Below are 20,731 nucleotides of genomic sequence, written 5' to 3'. Positions count from 1 at the left end.
GCTGTTTTCTTGCAATTCAGCCGTTGAATCTAGGTAAAAGTCATGATTTTGTAGATTTCGTGCTCTTCTTGGCGAATTCAAGATAGAAAACAACGAAAATCGGCGAGAAATCGTTGTTTTGCATCGAAATATGCGGTTTTCTGTAAGAATTTTGATGATTTCGTGCAGAATTCTGCTGTTTTCTTGCAATTCAGCCGTTGAATCTAGGTAAAAGTCATGATTTTGTAGATTTCGTGCTCTTCTTGGCGAATTCAAGATAGAAAACAACGAAAATCGGCGAGAAATCGTTGTTTTGCATCGAAATATGCAGTTTTCTGTAAGAATTTTGATGATTTCGTGCAGAATTCTGCTGTTTTCTTGCAATTCAGCCGTTGAATCTTGGTAAAAAGTCATGATTTTGTAGATTTCGTGGTCTTCTTTGCGAATTCAAGCCAGAAAACAACGAAAATCGGCGAGAAATCGTCGTTTTGCATCGAAATATGCGGTTTTCTGTAAGAATTTTGATGATTTCGTGCAGAATTCTGCTGTTTTCTTGCAATTCAGCCGTAGAATCTTGGTAAAAAGTGATGATTTTGTAGATTTTGTGCTCTTCTTTGCGAATTCAAGCCAGAAAACAACGAAAATCGGCGAGAAATCGTTGTTTTGCATCGAAATATGCGGTTTTCTGTAAGAATTTTGATGATTTCGTGCAGAATTCTGCTGTTTTCTTGCAATTCAGCCGTTGAATCTTAATAAAAAGTCATGATTTTGCAGATTTCGTGCTCTTCTTTGCGAATTCAAGCCAGAAAACAACGAAAATCGGCGAGAAATCGTCGTTTTGCATCGAAATATGCGGTTTTCTGTAAGAATTTTGAAGATTTCGTGCAGAATTCTGCTGTTTTCTTGCAATTCAGCTGTAGAATCTTGGTAAAAAGTGATGATTTTGTAGATTTTGTGCTCTTCTTTGCGAATTCAAGCCAGAAAACAACGAAAATCGGCGAGAAATCGTTGTTTTGCATCGAAATATGCGGTTTTCTGTAAGAATTTTGATGATTTCGTGCAGAATTCTGCTGTTTTCTTGCAATTCAGCCGATGAATCTAGGTAAAAAGTCATGATTTTGTAGATTTCGTGCTCTTCTTGGCGAATTCAAGATAGAAAACAACGAAAATCGGCGAGAAATCGTCGTTTTGCATCGAAAAATGCGGTTTTCTGTAAGAATTTTGATGATTTCGTGCAGAATTCTGCTGTTTTCTTGCAATTCAGCCGTTGAATCTTGGTAAAAAGTCATGATTTTGTAGATTTCGTGCTCTTCTTGGCGAATTCAAGATAGAAAACAACGAAAATCGGCGAGAAATCGTTGTTTTGCATCGAAATATGCGGTTTTCTGTAAGAATTTTGATGATTTCGTGCAGAATTCTGCTGTTTTCTTGCAATTCAGCCGTTGAATCTTGGTAAAAAGTCATGATTATGTAGATTCCGTGCTCTTCTTTGCGAATTCAAGCCAGAAAACAACGAAAATCGGCGAGAAATCGTCGTTTTGCATCGAAATATGCGGTTTTCTGTAAGAATTTTGATAATTTCGTGCAGAATTCTGCTGTTTTCTTGCAATTCAGCCGTTGAATCTAGGTAAAAGTCATGATTTTGTAGATTTCGTGCTCTTCTTGGCGAATTCAAGATAGAAAACAACGAAAATCGGCGAGAAATCGTTGTTTTGCATCGAAATATGCGGTTTTCTGTAAGAATTTTGATGATTTCGTGCAGAATTCTGCTGTTTTCTTGCAATTCAGCCGTTGAATCTAGGTAAAAGTCATGATTTTGTAGATTTCGTGCTCTTCTTGGCGAATTCAAGATAGAAAACAACGAAAATCGGCGAGAAATCGTTGTTTTGCATCGAAATATGCAGTTTTCTGTAAGAATTTTGATGATTTCGTGCAGAATTCTGCTGTTTTCTTGCAATTCAGCCGTTGAATCTTGGTAAAAAGTCATGATTTTGTAGATTTCGTGGTCTTCTTTGCGAATTCAAGCCAGAAAACAACGAAAATCGGCGAGAAATCGTCGTTTTGCATCGAAATATGCGGTTTTCTGTAAGAATTTTGATGATTTCGTGCAGAATTCTGCTGTTTTCTTGCAATTCAGCCGTAGAATCTTGGTAAAAAGTGATGATTTTGTAGATTTTGTGCTCTTCTTTGCGAATTCAAGCCAGAAAACAACGAAAATCGGCGAGAAATCGTTGTTTTGTATCGAAATATGCGGTTTTCTGTAAGAATTTTGATGATTTCGTGCAGAATTCTGCTGTTTTCTTGCAATTCAGCCGTTGAATCCTGGTAAAAAGTCATGATTTTGTAGATTTCGTGCTCTCCTTTGCGAATTCAAGCCAGAAAACCACGAAAATCGGCGAGAAATCGTCGTTTTGCATCGAAATATGCGGTTTTCTCTAAGAATTTTGATGATTTCGTGCAGAATTCTGCTGTTTTCTTGCAACTCAGCCGTTGAATCTTGGTAAAAAGTCATGATTTTGTAGATTTCGTGCTCTTCTTTGCGAATTCCAGCCAGAAAACAACGAAAATCGGCGAGAAATCGTCGTTTTGCATCGAAATATGCGGTTTTCTGTAAGAATTTTGATGATTTCGTGCAGAATTCTGCTGTTTTCTTGCAATTCAGCCGTTGAATCTAGGTAAAAAGTCATGATTTTGTAGATTTCGTGTTCTTCTTGGCGAATTCAAGATAGAAAACAACGAAAATCGGCGAGAAATCGTTGTTTTGCATCGAAATATGCGGTTTTCTGTAAGAATTTTGATGATTTCGTGCAGAATTCTGCTGTTTTCTTGCAATTCAGCCGTTGAATCTAGGTAAAAAGTCATGATTTTGTAGATTTCGTGCTCTTCTTGGCCAATTCAAGATAGAAAACAACAAAAATCGGCGAGAAATCGTTGTTTTGCATCGAAATATGCAGTTTTCTCTAAGAATTTTGATGATTTCGTGCAGAATTCTGCTGTTTTCTTGCAATTCAGCCGTAGAATCTTGGTAAAAAGTGATGATTTTGTAGATTTTGTGCTCTTCTTTGCGAATTCAAGCCAGAAAACAACGAAAATCGGCGAGAAATCGTTGTTTTGCATCGAAATATGCGGTTTTCTGTAAGAATTTTGATGATTTCGTGCAGAATTCTGCTGTTTTCTTGCAATTCAGCCGTTGAATCTTGGTAAAAAGTCATGATTTTGCAGATTTCGTGCTCTTCTTTGCGAATTCAAGCCAGAAAACAACGAAAATCGGCGAGAAATCGTCGTTTTGCATCGAAATATGCGGTTCTCTGTAAGAATTTTGATGATTTCGTGCAGAATCCTGCTGTTTTCTTGCAATTCAGCCGTTGAATCTTGGTAAAAAGTCATGATTTTGTAGATTTCGTGCTCTTCTTGGCGAATTCAAGATAGAAAACAACGAAAATCGGCGAGAAATCGTTGTTTTGCATCGAAATATGCAGTTTTCTCTAAGAATTTTGATGATTTCGTGCAGAATTCTGCTGTTTTCTTGCAATTCAGCCGTTGAATCTTGGTAAAAAATCATGATTTTGTAGATTTCGTGCTCTTCTTTGCAAATTCATGCCAGAAAACAACGAAAATCGGCGAGAAATCGTCGTTTTGCATCGAAATATGCGGTTTTCTGTAAGAATGTTGATGATTTCGTGCAGAATTCTGCTGTTTTCTTGTAATTCAGCCGTTGAATCTTGGTAAAAAGTCATGATTTTGCAGATTTCGTGCTCTTCTTTGCGAATTCAAGCCAGAAAACAACGAAAATCGGCGAGAAATCGTCGTTTTGCATCGAAATATGCGGTTCTCTGTAAGAATTTTGATGATTTCGTGCAGAATTCTGCTGTTTTCTTGCAATTCAGCCGTTGAATCTAGGTAAAAAGTCATGATTTTGTAGATTTCGTGCTCTTCTTTGCGAATTCAAGCCAGAAAACCACGAAAATCGGCGAGAAATCGTCGTTTTGCATCGATATATGCGGTTTTCTCTAAGAATTTTGATGATTTCGTGCAGAATTCTGCTGTTTTCTTGCAATTCAGCCGTTGAATCTTGGTAAAAAGTCATGATTTTGTAGATTTCGTGCTCTTCTTTGCGAATTCCAGCCAGAAAACAACGAAAATCGGCGAGAAATCGTCGTTTTGCATCGAAATATGCGGTTTTCTGTAAGAATTTTGATGATTTCGTGCAGAATTCTGCTGTTTTCTTGCAATTCAGCCGTTGAATCTAGGTAAAAAGTCATGATTTTGTAGATTTCGTGTTCTTCTTGGCGAATTCAAGATAGAAAACAACGAAAATCGGCGAGAAATCGTTGTTTTGCATCGAAATATGCGGTTTTCTGTAAGAATTTTGATGATTTCGTGCAGAATTCTGCTGTTTTCTTGCAATTCAGCCGTTGAATCTAGGTAAAAAGTCATGATTTTGTAGATTTCGTGCTCTTCTTGGCCAATTCAAGATAGAAAACAACAAAAATCGGCGAGAAATCGTTGTTTTGCATCGAAATATGCAGTTTTCTCTAAGAATTTTGATGATTTCGTGCAGAATTCTGCTGTTTTCTTGCAATTCAGCCGTAGAATCTTGGTAAAAAGTGATGATTTTGCAGATTTTGTGCTCTTCTTTGCGAATTCAAGCCAGAAAACAACGAAAATCGGCGAGAAATCGTTGTTTTGCATCGAAATATGCGGTTTTCTGTAAGAATTTTGATGATTTCGTGAAGAATTCTGCTGTTTTCTTGCAATTCAGCCGTTGAATCTTGGTAAAAATTCATGATTTTGCAGATTTCGTGCTCTTCTTTGCGAATTCAAGCCAGAAAACAACGAAAATCGGCGAGAAATCGTCGTTTTGCATCGAAATATGCGGTTCTCTGTAAGAATTTTGATGATTTCGTGCAGAATTCTGCTGTTTTCTTGCAATTCAGCCGTTGAATCTTGGTAAAAAGTCATGATTTTGTAGATTTCGTGCTCTTCTTGGCGAATTCAAGATAGAAAACAACGAAAATCGGCGAGAAATCGTTGTTTTGCATCGAAATATGCAGTTTTCTCTAAGAATTTTGATGATTTCGTGCAGAATTCTGCTGTTTTCTTGCAATTCAGCCGTTGAATCTTGGTAAAAAATCATGATTTTGTAGATTTCGTGCTCTTCTTTGCAAATTCATGCCAGAAAACAACGAAAATCGGCGAGAAATCGTCGTTTTGCATCGAAATATGCGGTTTTCTGTAAGAATGTTGATGATTTCGTGCAGAATTCTGCTGTTTTCTTGTAATTCAGCCGTTGAATCTTGGTAAAAAGTCATGATTTTGTAGATTTCGTGCTCTTCTTTGCGAATTCAAGCCAGAAAACAACGAAAATCGGCGAGAAATCGTCGTTTTGCATCGAAATATGCGGTTTTCTGTAAGAATTTTGATGATTTCGTGCAGAATTCTGCTGTTTTCTTGCAATTCAGCCGTTGAATCTAGGTAAAAAGTCATGATTTTGTAGATTTCGTGTTCTTCTTGGCGAATTCAAGATAGAAAACAACGAAAATCGGCGAGAAATCGTTGTTTTGCATCGAAATATGCGGTTTTCTGTAAGAATTTTGATGATTTCGTGCAGAATTCTGCTGTTTTCTTGCAATTCAGCCGTTGAATCTAGGTAAAAAGTCATGATTTTGTAGATTTCGTGCTCTTCTTGGCCAATTCAAGATAGAAAACAACAAAAATCGGCGAGAAATCGTTGTTTTGCATCGAAATATGCAGTTTTCTCTAAGAATTTTGATGATTTCGTGCAGAATTCTGCTGTTTTCTTGCAATTCAGCCGTTGAATCTTGGTAAAAAGTCATGATTTTGTAGATTTCGTGCTCTTCTTTGCGAATTCAAGCCAGAAAACAACGAAAATCGGCGAGAAATCGTCGTTTTGCATCGAAAAATGCGGTTTTCTGTTAGAATTTTGATGATTTTGTGCAGAATTCTGCTGTTTTCTTGCAATTCAGCCGTTGAATCTTGGTAAAAAGACATGATTTTGTAGATTTCGTGCTCTTCTTTGCGCATTCAAGCCAGAAAACAACAAAAATCGGCGAGAAATCGTTGTTTTGCGTCGAAATATGCGGTTTTCTGTAAGAATTTTGATGATTTCGTGCAGAATTCTGCTGTTTTCTTGCAATTCAGCCGTTGAATCGTGGTAAAAAGTCATGATTTTGTAGATTTCGTGCTCTTCTTTGCGAATTCATGCCAGAAAACAACGAAAATCGGCGAGAAATAATCGTTTTGCATCGAAATATGCGGTTTTCTGTAAGAATTTTGATGATTTCGTGCAGAATTTTACTGTTTTCTTGCAATTCAGCCGTTGAATCTTGGTAAAAAGTCATGATTTTGTAGATTTCGTGCTCTTCTTTGCGAATTCAAGCCAGAAAACAACGAAAATCGGCGAGAAATAGTCGTTTTGCATCGAAAAATGCGATTTTTTGTAAGAATTTTGATGATTTCGTGCAGAATTCTGCTGTTTTCTTGCAATTCAGCCGTTGAATCTTGGTAAAAAGTCATGATTTTGTAGATTTCGTGCTCTTCTTTGCGAATTCAAGCCAGAAAACAACGAAAATCGGCGAGAAATCGTCGTTTTGCATCGAAATATGCGGTTTTCTGTAAGAATTTTGATGATTTCGTGCAGAATTCTGCTGTTTTCTTACAATTCAGCCGTTGAATCTTGGAAAAAAGTCATGATTTTGTAGATTCCGTGCTTTTCTTTGCAAATTCAAGATAGAAAACAACGAAAATCAGCGAGAAATCGTCGTTTTGCATCGAAATATGCGGTTTTCTCTAAGAATTTTGATGATTTCGTGCAGAATTCTGCTGTTTTCTTGCAATTCAGCCGTTGAATCTTGGTAAAAAGTAATGATTTTGTAGATTTCGTGCTCTTCTTTGCGAATTCAAGCCAGAAAACAACGAAAATCGGCGAGAAATCGTCGTTTTGCATCGAAATATTCGGTTTTCTCTAAGAATTTTGATGATTTCGTGCAGAATTCTGCTGTTTTCTTGCAATTCAGCCGTTGAATCTTGGTAAAAAGTCATGATTTTGTAGATTTCGTGCTTTTCTTTGCGAATTCAAGCCAGAAAACAACGAAAATCGGCGAGAAATAATCGTTTTGCATCGAAATATGCGGTTTTCTGTAAGAATTTTGATGATTTCGTGCAGAATTCTGCTGTTTTCTTGCAATTCAGCCGTTGAATCTTGGTAAAAAGTGATGATTTTGTAGATTTCGTGCTCTTTTTTGCGAATTCAAGCCAGAAAACAACGAAAATCGGCGAGAAATCGTCGTTTTGCATCGAAATATGCGGTTTTCTCTAAGAATATTGATGATTTCGTGCAGAATTCTGCTGTTTTCTTGCAATTCAGCCGTTGAATCTTGGTAAAAAGTCATGATTTTGTAGATTTCGTGCTCTTCTTTGCAAATTCAAGCCAGAAAACAACGAAAATCGGCGAGAAATCGTCGTTTTGCATCGAAAAATGCGGTTTTCTGTAAGAATTTTGATGATTTCGTGCAGATTTCTGCTGTTTTCTTGCAATTCAGCCGTTGAATCTTGGTAAAAAGTCATGATTTTGTAGATTTCGTGCTCTTCTTTGCGAATTCAAGCCAGAAAACAACCAGAATCGGCGAGAAATCGTCGTTTTGCATCGAAATATGCGGTTTTCTGTAAGAATTTTGATGATTTCGTGCAGAATTCTGTTGTTTTCTTGCAATTCAGCCGTTGAATCTTGGTAAAAAGTCATGGATTTGTAGATTTCGTGCTCTTCTTTGCGAATTCAAGCCAGAAAACAACGAAAATCGGCGAGAAATCGTTGTTTTGCATCGAAATATGCGGTTTTCTGTAAGAATTTTGATGATTTCGTGCAGAATTCTGCTGTTTTCTTGCAATTCAGCCGTTGAATCTTGGTAATAAGTCATGATTTTGTAGATTTCGTGCTCTTCTTTGCGAATTCAAGCCAGAAAACAACGAAAATCGGCGAGAAATCGTCGTTTTGCATCGAAATATGCGGTTTTCTGTAAGAATTTTGATGATTTCGTGCAGAATTCTGCTGTTTTCTTGCAATTCAGCCGTTGAATCTTGGTAAAAAGTCATGATTTTGTAGATTTCGTGCTCTTCTTTGCGAATTCAAGCCAGAAAACAACGAAAATCGGCGAGAAATCGTCGTTTTGCATCGAAATATGCGGTTTTCTGTAAGAATTTTGATGATTTCGTGCAGAATTCTGCTGTTTTCTTGCAATTCAGCGGTTGAATCTAGGTAAAAAGTCATGATTTTGTAGATTTCGTGCTCTTCTTGGCGAATTCAAGATAGAAAACAACGAAAATCGGCGAGAAATCGTTGTTTTGCATCGAAATATGCAGTTTTCTCTAAGAATTTTGATGATTTCGTGCAGAATTCTGCTGTTTTCTTGCAATTCAGCCGTTGAATCTTGGTAAAAAGTCATGATTTTGTAGATTTCGTGCTCTTCTTTGCGACTTCAAGCCAGAAAACAACGAAAATCGGCGAGAAATCGTCGTTTTGCATCAAAATATGCGGTTTTCTGTAAGAATTTTGATGATTTCGTGCAGAATTCTGCTGTTTTCTTGCAATTCAGCCGTTGAATCTTGGTAAAAAGTAATGATTTTGTAGATTTCGTGCTCTTCTTTGCGAATTCAAGCCAGAAAACAACGAAAATCGGCGAGAAATCGTCGTTTTGCATCGAAATATTCGGTTTTCTCTAAGAATTTTGATGATTTCGTGCAGAATTCTGCTGTTTTCTTGCAATTCAGCCGTTGAATCTTGGTAAAAAGTCATGATTTTGTAGATTTCGTGCTTTTCTTTGCGAATTCAAGCCAGAAAACAACGAAAATCGGCGAGAAATAATCGTTTTGCATCGAAATATGCGGTTTTCTGTAAGAATTTTGATGATTTCGTGCAGAATTCTGCTGTTTTCTTGCAATTCAGCCGTTGAATCTTGGTAAAAAGTGATGATTTTGTAGATTTCGTGCTCTTTTTTGCGAATTCAAGCCAGAAAACAACGAAAATCGGCGAGAAATCGTCGTTTTGCATCGAAATATGCGGTTTTCTCTAAGAATATTGATGATTTCGTGCAGAATTCTGCTGTTTTCTTGCAATTCAGCCGTTGAATCTTGGTAAAAAGTCATGATTTTGTAGATTTCGTGCTCTTCTTTGCAAATTCAAGCCAGAAAACAACGAAAATCGGCGAGAAATCGTCGTTTTGCATCGAAAAATGCGGTTTTCTGTAAGAATTTTGATGATTTCGTGCAGATTTCTGCTGTTTTCTTGCAATTCAGCCGTTGAATCTTGGTAAAAAGTCATGATTTTGTAGATTTCGTGCTCTTCTTTGCGAATTCAAGCCAGAAAACAACCAGAATCGGCGAGAAATCGTCGTTTTGCATCGAAATATGTAAGAATTTTGATGATTTCGTGCAGAATTCTGTTGTTTTCTTGCAATTCAGCCGTTGAATCTTGGTAAAAAGTCATGGATTTGTAGATTTCGTGCTCTTCTTTGCGAATTCAAGCCAGAAAACAACGAAAATCGGCGAGAAATCGTTGTTTTGCATCGAAATATGCGGTTTTCTGTAAGAATTTTGATGATTTCGTGCAGAATTCTGCTGTTTTCTTGCAATTCAGCCGTTGAATCTTGGTAATAAGTCATGATTTTGTAGATTTCGTGCTCTTCTTTGCGAATTCAAGCCAGAAAACAACGAAAATCGGCGAGAAATCGTCGTTTTGCATCGAAATATGCGGTTTTCTGTAAGAATTTTGATGATTTCGTGCAGAATTCTGCTGTTTTCTTGCAATTCAGCCGTTGAATCTTGGTAAAAAGTCATGATTTTGTAGATTTCGTGCTCTTCTTTGCGAATTCAAGCCAGAAAACAACGAAAATCGGCGAGAAATCGTCGTTTTGCATCGAAATATGCGGTTTTCTGTAAGAATTTTGATGATTTCGTGCAGAATTCTGCTGTTTTCTTGCAATTCAGCGGTTGAATCTAGGTAAAAAGTCATGATTTTGTAGATTTCGTGCTCTTCTTGGCGAATTCAAGATAGAAAACAACGAAAATCGGCGAGAAATCGTTGTTTTGCATCGAAATATGCAGTTTTCTCTAAGAATTTTGATGATTTCGTGCAGAATTCTGCTGTTTTCTTGCAATTCAGCCGTTGAATCTTGGTAAAAAGTCATGATTTTGTAGATTTCGTGCTCTTCTTTGCGACTTCAAGCCAGAAAACAACGAAAATCGGCGAGAAATCGTCGTTTTGCATCAAAATATGCGGTTTTCTGTAAGAATTTTGATGATTTCGTGCAGAATTCTGCTGTTTTCTTGCAATTCAGCCGAAGAATCTTGGTAAAAAGTGTTGATTTTGTAGATTTCGTGCTCTTCTTTGCGAATTCAAGCCAGAAAACAACGAAAATCGGCGAGAAATCGTCGTTTTGCATCGAAATATGCGGTTTTCTGTAAGAATTTTGATGATTTCGTGCAGAATTCTGCTGTTTTCTTGCAATTCAGCCGTTGAATCTTGGTAAAAAGTCATGATTTTGTAGATTTCGTGCTCTTCTTTGCGAATTCAAGCCAGAAAACAACGAAAATCGGCGAGAAATTGTCGTTTTGCATCGAAAAATGCGATTTTCTGTAAGAATTTTGATGATTTCGTGCAGAATTCTGCTGTTTTCTTGCAATTCAGCCGTTGAATCTTGGTAAAAAGTCATGATTTTGTAGATTTCGTGCTCTTCTTTGCGAATTCAAGCCAGAAAACAACGAAAATCGGCGAGAAATCGTCGTTTTGCATCGAAATATGCGGTTTTCTGTAAGAATTTTGATGATTTCGTGCAGAATTCTGCTGTTTTCTTACAATTCAGCCGTTGAATCTTGGAAAAAAGTCATGATTTTGTAGATTCCGTGCTTTTCTTTGCAAATTCAAGATAGAAAACAACGAAAATCAGCGAGAAATCGTCGTTTTGCATCGAAATATGCGGTTTTCTCTAAGAAGTTTGATGATTTCGTGCAGAATTCTGCTGTTTTCTTGCAATTCAGCCGTTGAATGTTGGTAAAAAGTGATGATTTTGTAGATTTCGTGCTCTTCTTCGCGAATTCAAGCCAGAAAACAACGAAAATCGGCGAGAAATCGTCGTTTTGCATCGAAAAATGCGGTTTTCTGTAAGAATTTTGATGATTTCGTGCAGAATTCTGCTGTTTTCTTGCAATTCAGCCGTTGAATCTTGGTAATAAGTCATGATTTTGTAGATTTCGTGCTCTTCTTTGCGAATTCAAGCCAGAAAACAACGAAAATCGGCGAGAAATCGTCGTTTTGCATCGAAATATGCGGTTTTCTGTAAGAATTTTGATGATTTCGTGCAAAATTCTGCTGTTTTCTTGCAATTCAGCCGTTGAATCTTGGTAAAAAGTAATGATTTTGTAGATTTCGTGCTCTTCTTTGCGAATTCAAGCCAGAAAACAACGAAAATCGGCGAGAAATCGTCGTTTTGCATCGAAATATGCGGTTTTCTGTAAGAATTTTGATGATTTCGTGCATAATTCTGCTGTTTTCTTACAATTCAGCCGTTGAATCTTGGAAAAAAGTCATGATTTTGTAGATTTCGTGCTCTTCTTTGCGAATTCAAGCCAGAAAACAACGAAAATCGGCGAGAAATCGTCGTTTTGCATCGAAAAATGCGGTTTTCTGTAAGAATTTTGATGATTTCGTGCAGAATTCTGCTGTTTTCTTGCAATTCAGCCGTTGAATCTTGGTAAAAAGTCATGATTTTGTAGATTTCGTGCCCTTCTTTGCGAATTCAAGCCAGAAAACAACGAAAATCGGCGAGAAATCGTCGTTTTGCATCGAAATATGCGGTTTCCTGTAAGAATTTTGATGATTTCGTGCAGAATTCTGCTGTTTTCTTGCAATTCAGCCGTTGAATCTTGGTAAAAAGTCATGATTTTGTAGATTTCGTGCTCTTCTTTGCGAATTCAAGATAGAAAACAACGAAAATCAGCGAGAAATCGTCGTTTTGCATCGAAGTATGCGGTTTTCTCTAAGAATTTTGATGATTTCGTGCAGAAATTTGCTGTTTTCTTGCAATTCAGCCGTTGAATCTTGGTAAAAAGTGATGATTTTGTAGATTTCGTGCTCTTCTTTGCGAATTCAAGCCAGAAAACAACGAAAATCGGCGAGAAATCGTCGTTTTGCATCGAAATATTCGGTTTTCTCTAAGAATTTTGATGATTTCGTGCAGAATTCTGCTGTTTTCTTGCAATTCAGCCGTTGAATCTTGGTAAAAAGTCATGATTTTGTAGATTTCGTGCTTTTCTTTGCGAATTCAAGCCAGAAAACAACGAAAATCGGCGAGAAATAATCGTTTTGCATCGAAATATGCGGTTTTTTGTAAGAATTTTGATGATTTCGTGCAGAATTCTGCTGTTTTCTTGCAATTCAGCCGTTGAATCTTGGTAAAAAGTGATGATTTTGTAGATTTCGTGCTCTTTTTTGCGAATTCAAGCCAGAAAACAACGAAAATCGGCGAGAAATCGTCGTTTTGCATCGAAATATGCGGTTTTCTCTAAGAATATTGATGATTTCGTGCAGAATTCTGCTGTTTTCTTGCAATTCAGCCGTTGAATCTTGGTAAAAAGTCATGATTTTGTAGATTTCGTGCTCTTCTTTGCAAATTCAAGCCAGAAAACAACGTAAATCGGCGAGAAATCGTCGTTTTGCATCGAAAAATGCGGTTTTCTGTAAGAATTTTGATGATTTCGTGCAGATTTCTGCTGTTTTCTTGCAATTCAGCCGTTGAATCTTGGTAAAAAGTCATGATTTTGTAGATTTCGTGCTCTTCTTTGCGAATTCAAGCCAGAAAACAACCAGAATCGGCGAGAAATCGTCGTTTTGCATCGAAATATGCGGTTTTCTGTAAGAATTTTGATGATTTCGTGCAGAATTCTGTTGTTTTCTTGCAATTCAGCCGTTGAATCTTGGTAAAAAGTCATGGATTTGTAGATTTCGTGCTCTTCTTTGCGAATTCAAGCCAGAAAACAACGAAAATCGGCGAGAAATCGTTGTTTTGCATCGAAATATGCGGTTTTCTGTAAGAATTTTGATGATTTCGTGCAGAATTCTGCTGTTTTCTTGCAATTCAGCCGTTGAATCTTGGTAATAAGTCATGATTTTGTAGATTTCGTGCTCTTCTTTGCGAATTCAAGCCAGAAAACAACGAAAATCGGCGAGAAATCGTCGTTTTGCATCGAAATATGCGGTTTTCTGTAAGAATTTTGATGATTTCGTGCAGAATTCTGCTGTTTTCTTGCAATTCAGCCGTTGAATCTTGGTAAAAAGTCATGATTTTGTAGACTTCGTGCTCTTCTTTGCGAATTCAAGCCAGAAAACAACGAAAATCGGCGAGAAATCGTCGTTTTGCATCGAAATATGCGGTTTTCTGTAAGAATTTTGATGATTTCGTGCAGAATTCTGCTGTTTTCTTGCAATTCAGCGGTTGAATCTAGGTAAAAAGTCATGATTTTGTAGATTTCGTGCTCTTCTTGGCGAATTCAAGATAGAAAACAACGAAAATCGGCGAGAAATCGTTGTTTTGCATCGAAATATGCAGTTTTCTCTAAGAATTTTGATGATTTCGTGCAGAATTCTGCTGTTTTCTTGCAATTCAGCCGTTGAATCTTGGTAAAAAGTCATGATTTTGTAGATTTCGTGCTCTTCTTTGCGACTTCAAGCCAGAAAACAACGAAAATCGGCGAGAAATCGTCGTTTTGCATCAAAATATGCGGTTTTCTGTAAGAATTTTGATGATTTCGTGCAGAATTCTGCTGTTTTCTTGCAATTCAGCCGAAGAATCTTGGTAAAAAGTGATGATTTTGTAGATTTCGTGCTCTTCTTTGCGAATTCAAGCCAGAAAACAACGAAAATCGGCGAGAAATCGTCGTTTTGCATCGAAATATGCGGTTTTCTGTAAGAATTTTGATGATTTCGTGCAGAATTCTGCTGTTTTCTTGCAATTCAGCCGTTGAATCTTGGTAAAAAGTCATGATTTTGTAGATTTCGTGCTCTTCTTTGCGAATTCAAGCCAGAAAACAACGAAAATCGGCGAGAAATTGTCGTTTTGCATCGAAAAATGCGATTTTCTGTAAGAATTTTGATGATTTCGTGCAGAATTCTGCTGTTTTCTTGCAATTCAGCCGTTGAATCTTGGTAAAAAGTCATGATTTTGTAGATTTCGTGCTCTTCTTTGCGAATTCAAGCCAGAAAACAACGAAAATCGGCGAGAAATCGTCGTTTTGCATCGAAATATGCGGTTTTCTGTAAGAATTTTGATGATTTCGTGCAGAATTCTGCTGTTTTCTTACAATTCAGCCGTTGAATCTTGGAAAAAAGTCATGATTTTGTAGATTCCGTGCTTTTCTTTGCAAATTCAAGATAGAAAACAACGAAAATCAGCGAGAAATCGTCGTTTTGCATCGAAATATGCGGTTTTCTCTAAGAAGTTTGATGATTTCGTGCAGAATTCTGCTGTTTTCTTGCAATTCAGCCGTTGAATTTTGGTAAAAAGTGATGATTTTGTAGATTTCGTGCTCTTCTTCGCGAATTCAAGACAGAAAACAACGAAAATCGGCGAGAAATCGTCGTTTTGCATCGAAATATGCGGTTTTCTCTAAGAATTTTGATGATTTCGTGCAAAATTCTGCTGTTTTCTTGCAATTCAGCCGTTGAATCTTGGTAAAAAGTAATGATTTTGTAGATTTCGTGCTCTTCTTTGCGAATTCAAGCCAGAAAACAACGAAAATCGGCGAGAAATCGTCGTTTTGCATCGAAATATGCGGTTTTCTGTAAGAATTTTGATGATTTCGTGCATAATTCTGCTGTTTTCTTACAATTCAGCCGTTGAATCTTGGAAAAAAGTCATGATTTTGTAGATTTCGTGCTCTTCTTTGCGAATTCAAGCCAGAAAACAACGAAAATCGGCGAGAAATCGTCGTTTTGCATCGAAAAATGCGGTTTTCTGTAAGAATTTTGATGATTTCGTGCAGAATTCTGCTGTTTTCTTGCAATTCAGCCGTTGAATCTTGGTAAAAAGTCATGATTTTGTAGATTTCGTGCCCTTCTTTGCGAATTCAAGCCAGAAAACAACGAAAATCGGCGAGAAATCGTCGTTTTGCATCGAAATATGCGGTTTTCTGTAAGAATTTTGATGATTTCGTGCAGAATTCTGCTGTTTTCTTGCAATTCAGCCGTTGAATCTTGGTAAAAAGTCATGATTTTGTAGATTTCGTGCTCTTCTTTGCGAATTCAAGATAGAAAACAACGAAAATCAGCGAGAAATCGTCGTTTTGCATCGAAGTATGCGGTTTTCTCTAAGAATTTTGATGATTTCGTGCAGAATTTTGCTGTTTTCTTGCAATTCAGCCGTTGAATCTTGGTAAAAAGTGATGATTTTGTAGATTTCGTGCTCTTCTTTGCGAATTCAAGCCAGAAAACAACGAAAATCGGCGAGAAATCGTCGTTTTGCATCGAAATATTCGGTTTTCTCTAAGAATTTTGATGATTTCGTGCAGAATTCTGCTGTTTTCTTGCAATTCAGCCGTTGAATCTTGGTAAAAAGTCATGATTTTGTAGATTTCGTGCTTTTCTTTGCGTATTCAAGCCAGAAAACAACGAAAATCGGCGAGAAATAATCGTTTTGCATCGAAATATGCGGTTTTCTGTAAGAATTTTGATGATTTCGTGCAGAATTCTGCTGTTTTCTTGCAATTCAGCCGTTGAATCTTGGTAAAAAGTCATGATTTTGTAGATTTCGTGCTCTTCTTTGCAAATTCATGCCAGAAAACAACGAAAATCGGCGAGAAATCGTCGTTTTGCATCGAAATATGCGGTTTTCTGTAAGAATTTTGATGATTTCGTGCAGAATTCTGCTGTTTTCTTGCAATTCAGCCGTTGAATCTTGGTAAAAAGTCATGATTTTGTAGATTTCGTGCTCTTCTTTGCGAATTCAAGCCAGAAAACAACGAAAATCGGCGAGAAATCGTCGTTTTGCATCGAAAAATGCGGTTTTCTGTAAGAATTTTGATGATTTCGTGCAGAATTCTGCTGTTTTCATGCAATTCAGCCGTTGAATCTTGGTAAAAAGTCATGATTTTGTAGATTTCGTGCTCTTCTTTGCGAATTCAAGCCAGAAAACAACGAAAATCGGCGAGAAATCGTCGTTTTGCATCGAAATATTCGGTTTTCTCTAAGAATTTTGATGATTTCGTGCAGAATTCTGCTGTTTTCTTGCAATTCAGCCGTTGAATCTTGGTAAAAAGTCATGATTTTGTAGATTTCGTGCTTTTCTTTGCGAATTCAAGCCAGAAAACAACGAAAATCGGCGAGAAATAATCGTTTTGCATCGAAATATGCGGTTTTCTGTAAGAATTTTGATGATTTTGTGCAGAATTCTGCTGTTTTCTTGCAATTCAGCCGTTGAATCTTGGTAAAAAGTCATGATTTTGTAGATTTCGTGCTCTTCTTTGCGAATTCAAGCCAGAAAACAACGAAAATCGGCGAGAAATCGTCGTTTTGCATCGAAATATGCGGTTTTCTCTAAGAATTTTGACGATTTCGTGCAGAATTCTGCTGTTTTCTTGCAATTCAGCCGTTGAATCTTGGTAAAAAGTCATGGTTTTGTAGATTTCGAGCTCTTCTTTGCGAATTCAAGATAGAAAACAACGAAAATCAGCGAGAAATCGTCGTTTTGCATCGAAATATGCGGTTTTCTCTAAGAATTTTGATGATTTCGTGCAGAATTCTGCTGTTTTCTTGCAATTCAGCCGTTGAATCTTGGTAAAAAGTCATGATTTTGTAGATTTCGTGCTCTTCTTTGCGAATTCAAAATAGAAAACAACGAAAATCAGCGAGAAATCGTCGTTTTGCATCGAAGTATGCGGTTTTCTCTAAGAATTTTGATGATTTCGTGCAAAATTCTGCTGTTTTCTTGCAATTCAGCCGTTGAATCTTGGTAAAAAGTGATGATTTTGTAGATTTCGTGCTCTTCTTTGCGAATTCAAGCCAGAAAACAACGAAAATCGGCGAGAAATCGTCGTTTTGCATCGAAATATTCGGTTTTCTCTAAGAATTTTGACGATTTCGTGCAGAATTCTGCTGTTTTCTTGCAATTCAGCCGTAGAATCTTGGTAAAAAGTGATGATTTTGTAGATTTCGTGCTCTTCTTTGCGAACTCAAGCCAGAAAACAACGAAAATCGGCGAGAAATCGTTGTTTTGCATCGAAATACGCGGTTTTCTGTAAGAATTTTGATGATTTCGTGCAGAATTCTGCTGTTTTCTTGCAATTCAGCCGTTGAATCTTGGTAAAAAGTGATGATTTTGTAGATTTCGTGCTCTTTTTTGCGAATTCAAGCCAGAAAACAACGAAAATCGGCGAGAAATCGTCGTTTTGCATCGAAATATGCGGTTTTCTCTAAGAATTTTGACGATTTCGTGCAGAATTCTGCTGTTTTCTTGCAATTCAGCCGTTGAATCTTGGTAAAAAGTGATGATTTTGTAGATTTCGTGCTCTTTTTTGCGAATTCAAGCCAGAAAACAACGAAAATCGGCGAGAAATCGTCGTTTTGCATCGAAATATGCGGTTTTCTCTAAGAATTTTGACGATTTCGTGCAGAATTCTGCTGTTTTCTTGCAATTCAGCCGTAGAATCTTGGTAAAAAGTGATGATTTTGTAGATTTCGTGCTCTTCTTTGCGAACTCAAGCCAGAAAACAACGAAAATCGGCGAGAAATCGTTGTTTTGCATCGAAATATGCGGTTTTCTGTAAGAATTTTGATGATTTCGTGCAGAATTCTGCTGTTTTCTTGCAATTCAGCCGTTGAATCTTGGTAAAAAGTCATGATTTTGTAGATTTCGTGCTCTTCTTTGCAAATTCAAGCCAGAAAACAACGAAAATCGGCGAGAAATCGTCGTTTTGCATCGAAAAATGCGGTTTTCGGTAAGAATTTTGATGATTTCGTGCAGATTTCTGCTGTTTTCTTGCAATTCAGCCGTTGAATCTTGGTAAAAAGTCATGATTTTGTAGATTTCGTGCTCTTCTTTGCGAATTCAAGCCAGAAAACAACCAGAATCGGCGAGAAATCGTCGTTTTGCATCGAAATATGCGGTTTTCTGTAAGAATTTTGATGATTTCGTTCAGAATTCTGCTGTTTTCTTGCAATTCAGCCGTTGAATCTTGGTAAAAAGTCATGGATTTGTAGATTTCGTGCTCTTCTTTGCGAATTCAAGCCAGAAAACAACGAAAATCGGCGAGAAATCGTTGTTTTGCATCGAAATATGCGGTTTTCTGTAAGAATTTTGATGATTTCGTGCAGAATTCTGCTGTTTTCTTGCAATTCAGTTGTTGAATCTTGGTAAAAAGTCATGATTTTGTAGATTTCGTGCTCTTCTTTGCGAATTCAAGCCAGAAAACAACGAAAATCGGCGAGAAATCGTCCTTTTGCATCGAAATATGCGGTTTTCTGTAAGAATTTTGATGATTTCGTGCAGAATTCTGCTGTTTTCTTGCAATTCAGCCGTTGAATCTTGGTAAAAAGTCATGGTTTTGTAGATTTCGAGCTCTTCTTTGCGAATTCAAGATAGAAAACAACGAAAATCAGCGAGAAATCGTCGTTTTGCATCGAAATATGCGGTTTTCTCTAAGAATTTTGATGATTTCGTGCAGAATTCTGCTGTTTTCTTGCAATTCAGCCGTTGAATCTTGGTAAAAAGTGATGATTTTGTAGATTCCGTGCTCTTCTTTGCGTATTCAAGATAGAAAACAACCAAAATCAGCGAGAAATCGTCGTTTTGCATCGAAATATGCGGTTTTCTCTAAGAATTTTGATGATTTCGTGCAGAATTCTGCTGTTTTCTTGCAATTCAGCCGTTGAATCTTGGTAAAAAGTCATGATTTTGTAGATTTCGTGCTCTTCTTTGCAAATTCATGCCAGAAAACAACGAAAATCGGCGAGAAATCGTCGTTTTGCATCGAAATATGCGGTTTTCTGTAAGAATTTTGATGATTTCGTGCAGAATTCTGCTGTTTTCTTGCAATTCAGCCGTTGAATCTTGGTAAAAAGTCATGATTTTGTAGATTTCGTGCTCTTCTTTGCGAAAGCAAGCCAGAAAACAACGAAAATCGGCGAGAAATCGTCGTTTTGCATCGAAATATGCGGTTTTCTGTAAGAATTTTGATGATTTCGTGCAGAATTCTGCTGTATTCTTGCAATTCAGCCGTTGAATCTTGGTAAGAAGTCATGATTTTGTAGATTCCGTGCTCTTCTTTGCGAATTCAAGATAGAAAACAACGAAAATCAGCGAGAAATCGTCGTTTTGCATCGAAATATGCGGTTTTCTCTAAGAATTTTGATGATTTCGTGCAGAATTCTGCTGTTTTCTTGCAATTCAGCCGTTGAATCTTGGTAAAAAGTCATGATTTTGTAGATTTCGTGCTCTTCTTTGCAAATTCATGCCAGAAAACAACGAAAATCGGCGAGAAATCGTCGTTTTGCATCGAAATATGCGGTTTTCTGTAAGAATTTTGATGATTTCGTGCAGAATTCTACTGTTTTCTTGCAATTCAGCCGTTGAATCTTGGTAAAAGGTCATGATTTTGTAGATTTCGTGCTCTTCTTTGCGAATTCAAGCCAGAAAACAACGAAAATCGGCGAGAAATCGTCGTTTTGCATCGAAAAATGCGGTTTTCTGTAAGAATTTTGATGATTTCGTGCAGAATTCTGCTGTTTTCTTGCAATTCAGCCGTTGAATCTTGGTAAAAAGTCATGATTTTGTAGATTTCGTGCTCTTCTTTGCGAATTCAAGCCAGAAATCAACGAAAATCGACGAGAAATCGTCGTTTTGCATCGAAATATGCGGTTTTCTGTAAGAATTTTGATGATTTCGTGCAGAATTCTGCTGTTTTCTTGCAATTCAGCCGTTGAATCTTGGTAAAAAGTCATGGTTTTGTAGATTTCGAGCTCTTCTTGGCGAATTCAAGATAGAAAACAACGAAAATCAGCGAGAAATCGTCGTTTTGCATCGAAATATGCGGTTTTCTCTAAGAATTTTGATGATTTCGTGCAGAATTCTGCTGTTTTCTTGCAATTCAGCCGTTGAATCTTGGTAAAAAGTCGTGATTTTGTAGATTTCGTGCTCTTCTTTACGAATTCAAGCCAGAAAACAACGAAAATCGGCGAGAAATCGTCGTTTTGCATCGAAATATGCGGTTTTCTGTAAGAATTTTGATGATTTCGTGCAGAATTCTGCTGTATTCTTGCAATTCAGCCGTTGAATCTTGGTAAAAAGTCATGATTTTGTAGATTCCGTGCTCTTCTTTGCGAATTCAAGATAGAAAACAACGAAAATCAGCGAGAAATCGTCGTTTTGCATCGAAATATGCGGTTTTCTCTAAGAATTTTGATGATTTCGTGCAGAATTCTGCTGTTTTCTTGCAATTCAGCCGTTGAATCTTGGTAAAAAGTCATGATTTTGTAGATTTCGTGCTCTTCTTTGCAAATTCATGCCAGAAAACAACGAAAATCGGCGAGAAATCGTCGTTTTGCATCGAAATATGCGGTTTTCTGTAAGAATTTTGATGATTTCGTGCAGAATTCTGCTGTTTTCTTGCAATTCAGCCGTTGAATCTTGGTAAAAAGTCATGATTTTGTCGATTTCGTGCTCTTCTTTGCGAATTCAAGATAGAAAACAAC

Source organism: Gnatocerus cornutus, chromosome 5 (assembly GCF_029298725.1).
Source record: "Gnatocerus cornutus isolate USDA-ARS CGAHR chromosome 5, icGnaCorn1.1, whole genome shotgun sequence".
NCBI lineage: Eukaryota > Metazoa > Arthropoda > Insecta > Coleoptera > Tenebrionidae > Gnatocerus > Gnatocerus cornutus.
Note: the sequence above shows the minus strand (reverse complement) of the source record.